Raw genomic sequence first — 14,055 nt, forward strand, 5'->3', positions numbered from 1 at the left:
GTTCACAGTGGAATAAAATAGGACACTAGGTTCCAATAATGTATACCTAAATTCTTTACTTCTTTACAAATAACTAAAATTAATTGATTTCAATTTTGTATTTCAAGATTACGTTATGTCAGAATTTACCGTAACGTACTTCTGCGTATTGAGAGTTTGTTGGTTTTGCAAACAGCTTCTTTTATAATAAGCTTCACCAACGTTCAGCCCAAATATTTTGGCAGGAATTATAAAATCATAATTTTATAATATAAAAATTATCTATAGAATATCGAAATCAGACTGCTTAGAAACACACGATTTAAACTAGATTCTTTATTTGTACAATAAATAAGTATCTGTGTACTATGTTTCTTAACTAAATAAATGACTTATATTTGAAATTTAAGGGTATAATTATTAAATAACAATAATATATTTATTTGTTTGCATTCTTTCCTTTATATGTCTTCCTTTTATTCCAAAAAATAATTGTCTATTATGCAAGTCAATAGGTAATTCAAATACATACCTAGGCTAAGGCTGAAAACAACATGATGTTCACTTTAAAACATATTCTGACCTGGCCCAGTACCAAGCTATGAAGCTATGAGAAAAATTAATAAACATCTGGACAAATATAATACGTAGCAAAGATGTAACATTTGTGTAATGTTAATATAGTTTTGATACGTACAGAGATATTAACATAAATGTAATAAGGTAGTTAATAAAATTATAAATGTTATATTTGTAAAAGGTTGCTCTCAACAAATAAAAGTTTACTATATTTAAAGAATAGAAGGATTAGACGTTTCGGAGTGGATTGTTCCCAATTACTCTTTTAGCCGTTCATAGATCGCTGTTCAAATCTAGAGCGTTAGTCCTGTATCTTCATATAGAAGAACACACACAAAACAGCTGAAGTGCTCAATGTGTCGAGTGTCTCAGGCAGCACGAGTCAGACGGCTGGTGATCTGCTACAGAGCACATCAATCAAGAGACGTCACTTGTTTTGACGTCAAAGGGAAGCTAAAAGAAATTTTACATCCTGTGAAGTACAAATAAATTCGCAAATAAAGTTGGCACTTTTCCCTGCACCGATCAGCAAGTCGTATGTAACGTGTGATAGGGATGATTGCGAATGATAATTAGATACATATTAGATGTAGTCTCTTAGAATACATGTTATGCATGTAACTGATTGTACCCTTATTATATAGTTTTTGCCAAGTGGTTAATATCTCCTCGTCTAAAAAGTTTTTATCAATTGCATCTGAGCTATAAATATTGAATTGTTCTATATATTGTACTTGTTATAATATTTTTAATATTTTTTACGTTGAATAAAGGGCATTTTGATTATGCAAATACCCACAAAGAAGTGTGCTTTACACTATTTTTATAATAAAATATATTGAAATATTTTATTTAAGAAACACAATTTTTAATATTTCATTTACTATTATATCATTTATAACATAATAATATAAGATGCAGTAATAAATCGTAAATGCTATAAAAATAAAATAATAAATCGTGATCAAAAACAAAAAACCACAAAACAGTGATTACTTTAGCTCATTTTGCTAATATAGTTAGTCACCAAAAACAAATGGAAAAAATAACAGATAGTACAATGTTTAAATCTTAACCTCTGAAAAGAGTGAGTCTGTGGTAACCAAAATATCTGTCTTTTACTCTGTCTGTAGCGGTTGTTTTATATTAATGAACGCATTGGCCGAATAAGGTCATATATAGTATATGGAACAAGTTGTGAAACATTGGTAATCAGGTGATACGTGTAGTGTTCATTTAAAATTGTCTGGTTTAATAATGGCAAATTATGATTGTAATAAAACTTAGACCTAATTGATATACCTCAAAATACAATATCAAGACCCGTACATTTTTGTTCTCAAATATCATTGTACCTTTGTTAGTTACTTACTGGTTTGTGAGCCTCGGGCCTCTTGATTACCATGTCTTCAGAAGGTATAAACAGCGCCAGCTAGTGATAAGCTAGGTGAGTGGTATTTACACGGTCGACAGCCTCCAGTTATATAATAACCTACACCTCTTTCGGGATGATTGAGTACGGCCTGCTACAAAGTACTCAAAGTAACTCACTCCGTGATCAATGATATGACCGTAGTACTTATTGAGAAGCTGCAGAGAACTCAAAACTATTGTATACGTTAGGTTTACGATGTGAGACGAGAGCAGCACATCATACCGTACTATATATTTAAATATCCAAAAATTAAGATATCAAATATCCATAAAAATTTAAAACTAGTTCATTCAATATTAAAATATTGTTCTCCAAGTTATTTTTCTGAATATTTTAAATCTGTGTCTCATGTAGGTGTAAGATGCACTCGCTCTCACTCATAAATTTTGAGAATGCCTCAGCACAGAACTGCAGTAATTGATGTCATTCCATGCAATGGCTTGTAGGTTGTGAAATGCCCTTCCCCAAACAATTACTTCCATCGATATCTGTTCCCGGTAATTGGCGAAACTGAGAGGTATGTATCTTAAGCGGTTAGCCGGGGCATGTCCGGTCTGATGCTGTGGGCGTGACACTATCAGAGGGATTAATGTGAGATTGTGTGTAATATAAGTTCGATCTTATTAGAAAGTACTTTTCTTTTATGTGTATGTTAAAAGTATTGTTTTATTTTAAATGTTTTAAGAATTGCAGAAGGAGTAAGTTCAATAATATTGTTAAATTAAAATATTATATTCATTTCAAAACATTGTTTTAATGTGATTATTTCTTTACTTTATTCATTAGATAATATTTATTAATATTTAAAATTTTACGTTGTCGATTGGGAAGTGAAAGATAGGGCCATACGGCCGTAACTTTGCCTGAACAAGTAAAGTTTTTTGTATTAAAGAAAGGCAATACAAAGCCGGGTACAACGCACTAGACTGTTAGAGCACTACGTTTGTGGTGGACAGCACCAATTGGTACCTGTGCCCGTGAGCCAGATAGCTCATTTAGGATGAACATCAGAGTTGGAGGAGCTGCGCGCCCTAGGCAACCATCTTCACCTACGGAGCAATGGTCATCTTATTAAATGTCATATCCTATTTGTTTTCATTACCTCTCATCTACAGTAATAAAAAATTAAGTACATAGAGTATCGTATGACTTACCCAATTATAGTTAAAATGTTGCGAATATTAAGATAATTTTCCCAATACCACCACTCTACGTATACTTTTTTCAGAGCTCATCTTGAAAAGTAAATTAAAATTGAGGATTTAAGCAATTATACTTTGCACAGGATATATTACGGCAAAGAAAGTATTATTTATTAAAATAAACCGTTTTCTCAATTTACAACTTAAAATTGCCTAATATTATATGACACGTTTTTTAGGCTTTGTGGCACCTGTTTTGTTTCATAAAATACATTAACTTCGTTACTTTTATCAAACATCTCAAAGCTGCAAAGTTTTAAGAACGAAGAAAGTTTAGCGAAGTTGACAAAGTTGTTTGCCGCTGACATGGAAACAACTAAGGATGGGAAACCAAAACCTTTCATCTTTCTCTTTTCCTCTTAAATTATTGTGAATAAATAAAAAAAAATAGATATCTATATTTTTTATTATAAATATAAAATCAAGTATAATTAAATAATCTTACAAGTAAAAAAAGAGTGGCAATATATATTGCTTATATAATACGCTCCATCTTGAGAACGGTTGACAAATTATTTATTAAAAAAATTCATTGAAATCCGATGAAGACTTATACGACGAGAAAATTTGAACATTTAACTGATGTAGTTTTGAATTTAGAAAAGATGTGTAGAGTTTGTATAAAATCCTCGCACAGGCTGGTGGCCATTGAAGACGCACAGAATAAGGCTTAAACGGGGATCGGTGAGGGGGGCATTTATGTTTCATGATCCAAATTTAAAAGTTTCTCAAATTTCCCATTTATAGTTAACGTTTCAATAATATTAAGGTATATTTAGTTTCGTAAACGAGAGTGACAAATAATGATTGGTTTCAGTTTTGTATGGTTTAGTCTTAGACCATGGTTTTTAGACCACGTAACGATGTTTTTAAAGTCACTATTTATGTTGGTGATACATTCATTAATGGAGTGAGTTTTAAAGTGGGAATAGTTCTGCAGGTCATAAGCATACAGTTATTATGAGTAATGTTTAAGTACAGAATGAATAACGTTTAAGTACAGCTCTTTCCCTCTTGAATTATTGTGAATAAATAAAAAAAAAATATATATATATATATATATATATATATATATATATATATATATATATATATATATATATCTTTTTTTATGATAAATATAAAATCAAGTATACTTAAATAATCTTACAAGTACAAAATAATGGCAATATATATTGCTTATATAACGCGCTATCTTGAGAACGGTTAGAATAATTATTTATTAAACAATTCATTGAAATCCGATGAAGGCTTATAAGAAGAGAAAGATTTGAAAATTTACCTGATGTAGTTTTGAATTTAGAAAAGATGTGTAGAGTTTGTGTAAAATCCTCGCATAGGCTAGTGGCCATTGAGGACGGACGGAATAATGGGATCTGTGGGTGGGTATTTTTGTTTCATGATCCAAATTTAAAAGTTGATCTAATTTACCATTTATAGTTAACGTTTCAATCGTATTAAGGTACATTTAGTTTCGTAAACGAAAGTGACAAATAATAATTGGTTTCGGTTTTGTACGGTTTAGTCTTAGACCATGCACCACGTAACGATGTTTGCTTAAACTATTAAATATAGGATATAGACGGACATCAGTATAGAACACAGATGAGCTTGGGTTTTTGTATTATGCAGGTAATGATAATACTTTCTATGGCTCTGTTTTTATTTTCCAGTGCTTTTCATACTACATTGCTTTCTGAAACAAATAATATGAATGGGCTAATAGCGAGTATTTCTCTCATTACATTTAAGATCAGGTTAAATCTTCCGCAGTCTCATTACAGAGGCTAGGATAAAACAGGAATATCCTGAAGCCACTTCTGGACTTACGCTGTGGGAATAGGAAAGTATTAAAAATATGTAATCATCTGAAAACGTATTCTTCTTTTGGGAAACCTCGGTATCCATATATGAGGCTCAACGATGTCCTTGTATTGACTCAAAAAACCTCTTTGGTCATTATTTAGGACATTATTTAATTATGTGTTTTTGTACATGTTGCTTGATAAAATGGATTCATAACACTATGTATTTTACATGTTAATTTTAGATATCCTCTTAATCAAAATTCTTATTTACGTTGTCATAAAATAAAATGAACTCAGCAAACGGTTTGTTCAGTTGGTTAAATATTTCAAATAGTAATTAATTAAGGGTATTTATAAATAGAAATACGAGAATTGACGTCTACAAAAGCACTCATTTTTACAGTTTTAGTATTTTAGGGCTATTTTTAGATTTGTATCCCTAGAGGATATATTTTATATGGTTGTTATATGTAAGTTTCCGGAAAGTCAGGCTTACATTTCATGTGACACTTAACAAAGATAAATTTTCTTCATATAATGGAACAAAAATGTTATTTACAAACTCAATTAGTTTTTATAACTTAAGTGTTACTCGGACATCAAAAAAGTCTACTTGGCACATAAAGCGCCAGAATTAATATAATCTACCGCCCCCTGAGTTTATATTAAAAATGCAGCCCTTAACTAAAAGCCTAGTGAATATTACAAATTATAATCTGCTCTCCCAGGAATGTGCCATTTAAACTGGAATGTAATCACTCATCCAATAGCTTGTTTTATACCTGCATATATTTACGTCTAGTGTGAGGGAGGACTTAGCAAGAATAATCGATTTGAAAATGTTTATTGTAGCGACATTTCATTACACAACTCAATGGTAACTTGTAATTGTGTCTTTTTTATAGTGGAGGGTAAATTTAATTATAAAACAACTTAAAATGATTTTGATTAACAACTGAAGAATTAAACTTTATCCAACAGCAATATGGACAGTTATTATCAAGATTCAATATCTTTGGTAGGACTAACCACTTTTGCAAGTAGCGTGGCCAGTGCGAGTGTCTTATCTGCGTCCAGATCAGACTTCGATTGTTTCAGTCGGGCTGTTGCTCTCATTGGCGTCCACATCAGGTAAAGCTGATAAGGCTGATATCACTACTGCTGATCCAAAACCCTACCAACTTAAACTTAAACTTAGAATTAAAACTAAAACTGAACTAACTCCTCTTGAAGTACAACTTGTAACTTTTGTATTTACTCATGACTACTTTTCCTTCATATATCATAAAATAAGACAGGTCACATAGTAGTTTTATCAGACAGAACTGATAAGCTATAGCAATTGGGCATAAGAAAAAGCCTTAAAAATAATAGCTGAAGCTTATTTTAAATTTAATAAAACTCAAGCAAAGGTGAACCCCTAACTGTACAAGAATAATTGCAATAATTATATTTCTGTGTGTGATCCTTAGAGCCCGAGTACATAAAGAATACACTTCACATCATAATCTGAAGAATAATACAGTCAGCCTTAAGATGTTGAGAACAGAAGTAAACGATTTCATGTTGTAATTTACTGTATTTTATATTGCTTCTATCTTATAAAAATACCATGTGACCTTTCTTAAAAGCCTTCGCGAGACTGAAAGGCTGAAATGTTGAAATTTTAACTGGTGCAAACGTTTAGCTCTCCATATTATACCACGTTAGGTAGAGTATAAACTCGTGTAGTGTAATTGTGCCAATTACACGTGGGAGAGAGTAGAAGTTATAATGACCAAAGTTGCAATGTTAACATGGCAGTGTACTGAAGGTCCACTTGTTACAGGCTCGGTCGTGTATACAAGGGCAGAACTGATCCATACTCTATTGTTGATCGGGTCAGCACGGGGAAAATAATTGTTAATTTCTGTAATATTAACAGCCTTATGTTTTACCTACAATTTTCTTACTGAAATTTAAAAATGTAAAGTAAATGTTAGCACATGTTGCATTTTTATTATATTTACGTAACAAATTGTTTTAATCGAAAATGTATATGATTTATTAAATACGTTCATACATAATAAAAAAATGTATTAGTACCTGTGTAACAAGTCATAAAAACCTCACGTGATAAACCAAATATTGCCACACATATAATTTTATTTTCACATCTCTAAGCGATTATATTTGCTACGCTATCCTTACATACTTGATGTACATAGCCTATATCACATGTGTACAATTTGCTAACAGCTGCTGTCCGCTTTGCACACGATTTCCTATTTTATGATAGGTACGTATGATTTAGGCACATCATCTTAAAAAGTCATAATACTCGTATACGATCATCTAAATAAGGGATGATCCCTATAAAATCCTTAAACTACCAGATTAACGTGCACTTTAGTTTAAAACCCATCTTTTTTGCCTCTAAAGTAAAAAATATATCGATTCTACGAGTAAAAATAAAATACACAGTTTGTTTCTAAACATTACATAAATATTTGAGTGAATAGTGCTAACAACACTACTGTAATGTTCAAACAATTTTAAGCCATAGTGAAGGAGGAATAATATGTAAAAATATTAACGAGATACTTGTGATGTAATATGATAAAGTATATACCCTCAGAGGCGGTCTTATTTTTGAGGCTGTACGGGTAATGGCGACCCCGAGGTACCCTAGCTAATGCTCCAGATCCCTTCCCTTCTTGTTCTGGAGGCCTATGGCTGGCACACTTTTCTATGTGTCAGCCTATCTTTCTTCTTCACTCTCTTCTATCTGAGATAAACTTCCTCAAACCCTTCGATTTAGTTTTCCTTTCATTTCTTCCACTAGGGGCCAAGCCACGGTGGAAAAGCATAGGCCAGGGCTGAATGGCTGGTGGCAAACCAGTCGTACTATGCGGACTCTGGATACCGGCGACCCTCCAATTTAAAACAGCTTACCCAGGCATGCGGGACTCTGTCTGGGGCGAACCTTCCATTCCCTAGCTACTCGTGGGAAGATCATGAAGAAAAACAACAAAAACCAAAACCAAAACCAAAACCAACCAACCCTTGAAACGGTTCCTGAAGCTGTTACTAACCTACCTCTTCCTGCTGAGGTAGCTACTGAAGCTATCTCGCATACACTATCACCTGGTAACACAACTCAAGAGATTGTTATGCCAACATCCCTTCTTTCTCCTCAACAAAGTGCCTCAGGAACACAGGAGGTTCCAATGCACACTGAAGCTCCCATACATGGCAAGGCTTTATCTGAGGAAGGTAGTACAAGCGCTGAGGAAGCAAAAGCCTTTCAAGACATAGAAGATCAGCCCCTCAACAGCCCAGGCACTCCCATGTCTACAGGTACGCTGAATGATGCCACGGAGCAACTCGGCAACCTCAGAATGAAGAGGCCTAATCTCATCACAGCTCAAAGGAGAGAAGCACTAAAGGCTAGACTTCTTGAAAAGAGTGAAGCTTTGGACCCTTCCAATTGGAGGAGGGGGAAAAAGAAGAAAAAGAATAAAGAACGGCAGGAGGTATCTATTCCGGGCCCAACTGCGGGTACCAAGGCGGGGGAGGGGTCGGCCAAACGCCCAGAGGCACCTTGGCCACCCCACCCTCCGCTGAGGGGCCCGCAAAGAAGGCTAGGAGGGAAACCAAAAAGCCGGAAGCCCACAATCCTGAGGCCTCTGGTAGCACATCCAAGGCTACCTACAGAGAGGTCGCGGCGATCAAAATGGCCATAGCCCTCGATGGCTACCCTGATGCGAAGCTTAGTGAAGAGCAAGGAGAAGCCATCGAGGACGCAATTATGGAGGAAATCCAACCCCTGGAGGATGGTTCCGTTCCATCGTTTTGCGGGCATCTACCTAGAGAAAGGTGTTTTAATTGCTTTACTGCATCAACGAGCACACCAAACGTTGGCTGGAAGAAGTAATTCAAAGAAAAAAACCTTTGGAAGACGACATCTCTCTGAGAGTGGGTCTGCGTAAGGACATCTTGAGGTTCACTAGGGTGTTTTTTCAGAGGTCACCCGAAGCTTCTGAAGAAGACACCTTAAAAGGTCCTTGAAATGTTTAAAAAGCAGAATCCCAACCTAAACGGAATCGAGTGGAAAATCCTTCCATTAAAGCCAGATCCGAAAGTTTACGGATTCGTCTGTTTCCTGGACGAGGTCTGCTACAAGGCTGTGAAGACTTCCAACTGTAGAGCCAACCTAGGACTCTGGCAGGTCTCCAATTGTCTCCTCGACAGTCAAGGACAATACCACGAGTCCTACAAATCAACCTACAGCACAGTAGGGCTGCTTCGGCAGCCTTCTGGCAGTTCTTCCTCCAGGAAGGATTTGATCTGGCATTAATTCAAGAACCATGACTTCACCAAGGGAGAGTGGCGGGCCTAAATGAAACCAAAGGTAAGTTAATTTACTGTACCTCTATAAGGAATGTCAGGACCTGCATCCTGTTGAAGAGAGGCTTGGATTTTCTAACCCTCAACGAATTCTGCTCCAGAGATCTCACTGTGGGCACACTGACCTGGAAGAATGGAGGCATAGTACAGAGCACAATTTTAGGCTCCGTATAATTACCATATGATGCCAGGGAACCCCCTCCATCAAGAGACCTAGAGCTCCTGGTGGAAGAAGCACAAGCCAGACATCAACAACTACTTTAAGGTTGTGACGCCAATGCCCATCACTCTGCTGGATGGGGCAGCACCAACACTAACCCCAGAGGTGAGGCACTTTTACAATTTCTTCTAAGTAGGGATCTATGTATATGTAATAATGGTAACCGCCCTACGTTCGTAACACGAGTTAGACAGGAAGTTATTGATATAACAATCTGCACACAAGGTATACTTGGAATGGTTGATAATTGGCACGTAAGCGTACAGGTCTCATTATCAGATCACAGGTATATCCGCTTTAACTTGCAAGATGAAGCTGCAGAGGTCCTCTATCGCAATCCCAGGAGGACTGACTGGTTGGGATATACGTCTGACCTTCAGTCACAGTTGGGATCGGTAGGCGGAAGGGTGCGATGCTTCACAGACATAGATCAGATAGCTTCTGACCTGCAGAATGCTATAATCAATAGCTTCCACGACAATTTTCCATTGCGACGGGGGAAGATTCGAACCAATACTAAGTGGTGGACTGCGGACCTCGCTCGCAAAAGGGCTAATGTTAGGAAGCTGCACAATCAATGCAAAAGGAGCCGTATCTGGGAGCCCTACCATAGAGCTCTAAAAGAATACAGCCTAGCAATCAAAAAGGCAAAACAAAGTTCCTGGAGGCAGTTTACACAGGAGGTAAATGAATTAAGCGCGGCAGCTAGACTGCAACGTTTACTAGCCTGAGGTCCAACCGGTCACTTGGGATCTTTAATGTCCCAGGGAGGTCAATACACTTCAGGGTCTAGTGACAGCCTCAAACTTCTCCTTGAGACTCACTTCCCTGATTGCATCTTTGAGAATGACGACACTGGAACGTCTGGTAACCATGAGGCAGGCTCTTGGCCAAGAGCTGATCGTGGTAGCTGGGCCATTGCCAGAAGGATTGTCACTCTCTCTAAAAGCCAAATGGGCAATTTCTAAATTTGCCCCTTTCAAATCTGCAGGAGGGGGATGGAATCTTTCCGGCCCAGCTTCAGCAAGGGCCGGATAATCTCCTCACGCTTTTATGTGAACTATTCAGGGCGAGCCTAGCTTATGGGTACATACCACAAGTCTGGCGTCTCAACAGGGTGGTCTTTATCCCTAAAAAAGGGAGAGCGGACTATCTGTCCCTAAATCTTTTCGTCCCATCAGTTTATCTTCGTTTCTACTGAAAACATTAGAAAGACTGGTGTAGAGGGACCTGAGAAAGGGAGTTCTCTCAGGCACTCCCCTTCATCGCAACCAACATGCATACCAGCAAGGCAAATCCTGTGAATCAGCACTGCATCAACTAGTCAGTAGGATTGAGGATAGCCTGTCCGCCAAGGAATTGGCATTGTGCACCTTCATAGACATTGAAGGAGCTTTTGACAATGCTAAATTCACTGCGATGGTATGTGGAGCACAGCGACGTGGCCTCGAGCCAGCTCTGTGCCGGTGGCTTAGGGCCATGCTGTGCTCCAGACGGATCAGGGCCGATCTCAATGAAGAATCGCTTGTGATCGCACCAACAAGGGGATGCCCTCAAGGAGGCATCCTTTTACCTCTACTGTGGATTCTAGTAGTAGATGGTCTACTTGAGGACCTTACTAACAATGGAATCTATGTCCAAGGATATGCAGACGACATAGTCCTTATGGTACAGGGAAAACGTACAAATGTTGTTGCTGATATCATGAATACCAACCTTCAACATGTACACAACTGGTGTCATGGAGAGGGACTGAAAGTAAATCCCTCTAAGACAATAGTTGTACCATTCACTAGGAAAAAGAACCTAGAGCCTCTTTCCAGGCTGAAACTCGCATCCACACAGCTTGAGTGGTCAAAGACAGTCAAATATTTAGGACTGAATCTAGACCATAAGCTTACGTGGAATCATCTTAACAATATCCTGCACAAAGCAAAGTGGGCTCTCATGACGTCCAGGAGACTTGCAGGAATTTCATGGGGCATAAAACCCCATATAGCACTATGGCTTTACAAAGCAGTTGTAAGGCCTCAAATCACTTATGGTTCATTAGTCTGGTGGACAAAGGTGAATCAGGTAACTGCTAAAGCCAAGCTTGAAAGCTTGCAAAGGCTTGACACAATCTTTGCAACCGGAGCATTTAGGAGCAGTCCCTCAGCGACCCTCGAGGTGGCTTTAGGACTTCCGCCTCTTGATGTCTACATAAAAGCTGAAGCGCGCAAGTCAGCTTATCGGCTGATGGTTGCTGACTTGTGGAGGAATGGCACGTCCAAAACGGGCCACGGCACCATCACCGAAGCTGTAAACCCAAACGCTATTCTCGAAATGGTCTCAGACATAATGAGAACGGAGTTCGTATTCAATAAGCCATTCTCTGTTGACTTCTACTCCAGAGATGAGTGGAAATCGCAAGATAACATCTTAACAATAAGAAAGAGCTTTGTCTGGTACAACGGATGGCTCGCTTATTAAGGGCAGAACCGGATATGGAGTGTTTAGTCAATCCCCTAGAACTGCCCTTTGCGGCAGTTTGGGACGGAACTGCTCCATATTTCAAGCCGAAATCGATGGTATCCTGGCCTGCGCCAACCTTTTGCCTCGCCAGAGTGTACCAAGGAAAGAACATCTGCATAATGTCAGACAGTCAGGCATCTCTTAATGCTCTTGACTCCAACAGCATTTCATCCAAGCTTGTGTGGGAGTGCTTCAACACTCTCTGCAAGCTTGGATCACGCAACTTTGTACGCCTTGGTTGGGTACCGGGCCATACAGGCATAGGTGGCAACGAATTCACCGACAGGCTTTGCCAAAAGCGGAGCAAGCATGCTATACACTGGTCCAGAACCGAGTTGTGGTATAAGCAAGTCAGCTGCTTACCAAAGTATAAACAAATGGTCCAGGAAGACACACCGCTTGCGGTGGCAGAGTCACCAAGGACAAGCACTCGGCAAAAGACTGCTTACTGACTCTGGCTCCGGCTTCACCAGATGGCTGATGGGGCTGGGCAGGGATCAGGTTAAGCAAGTGATTGCCGTGATCACTGGACACGGCCACTTCAGGAAGCACCTAAACACTCTAGGTTAACGAAATGAGGACTCGGAGTGTAGACTCTGCAACAAGTCTGGAGAGACTGCAAAACACATAATACTGGACTGTGAGAGACTGGGAGCAAGGAGAAGGGCTCTTTTCGGTGATAAACAACCAGGCGACGAACCAGATGCTAGTATCGGGGAAAAGCTTCTTAGCCTAATTAAGGGCACAAAGATAGGCTTACCCCTCTAACATCAAAGGGGCACACAATAAGCTCAGGTTGACGTGTGAGGATCTGTGAATCCACCCCAATACCCCAACGCAAGAAAAAAAAGTATACGATAATTTGCAATTGGAACTAAACAAGTTTATGGTACTTTTACTATCAGTGTCCATTCTTTAGAGGTTCAATGGTTTAAAAGCGACTACCATTGTTTCTTATTTCAGGCTTAGAGAAGCATATCTCGTTCACTTTAGTTATATTTCTAATAGTAACGAGATAGTAAACTTCCCCTTCTTTTCTGCTTTAAGAAATATATTTACATAACCATGATGACCCAAAAATTGTAAAAACAGTTTTTACTTTTCATTCTTGTTTATATATTTTCTCTAGGAGTTGCAACTCTATTCCAACGTCTATGGATGTTTGATATTAGTCAAGATGGTTAATTTTCTCTATTTTAGTCACGATGTATTCGTGTGCCCAATCACAAAATTCTCTAATCTCTGGAAGTGTGAGAATTAACCCACAACTATTAAAAGCGGTCTAAGACAACGCGAGGGAAATTTGAAATCCCTTTCCTCCCCAACTGTGCACCCTGGATCACTGTGTCACGCAGTACCTTCGTAGTTTCTGTGCATCAGTTTAAGGGCGGAATTTGACCTTGAAGGCTTTCGCGCAGTTCTAACACTGGTAATATGGTGGTCTCCAAGATATTTTGCAGTAAGTTACAAGAGAAAGATCTCTCAGACATATTACAGCAGTTCAGTTACAGAACCTTTAAGGTCTAAACAGACGTTTTTAGTGATGACATATATTTATTATAACTGATTGTCATGGTGTTTTTAATTTTTATTATTGATTTATATCTATGTGAACATTTTTAAATTTGTGTCATGCATTACGAACTATGGCTTGAAATTGATGGCGTGAAAAGATTTACTAGTGAAAAAAAAATATTGAGAAAATAATTTCTTGATGATAGTGATAAGTGATCCTGTTTTTAATATGAGAGAGAATATAAAACAGATTCAGATATCAGTGATTCAGAAGAGAGTGTAAAATATAGTATTCCTCGTCTGAAGAGGAAAGCTATATTATCCTTGCAAGGTCCTGTAGAAAAGTTATAAGCTTACAATGTCCTAAAAAGAAACACTAAAATGCATTAGAAAAGCCAAAGACTAGAAAAAATT

This window comes from Homalodisca vitripennis, chromosome 3, assembly GCF_021130785.1.
Source record: "Homalodisca vitripennis isolate AUS2020 chromosome 3, UT_GWSS_2.1, whole genome shotgun sequence".
Lineage (NCBI taxonomy): Eukaryota > Metazoa > Arthropoda > Insecta > Hemiptera > Cicadellidae > Homalodisca > Homalodisca vitripennis.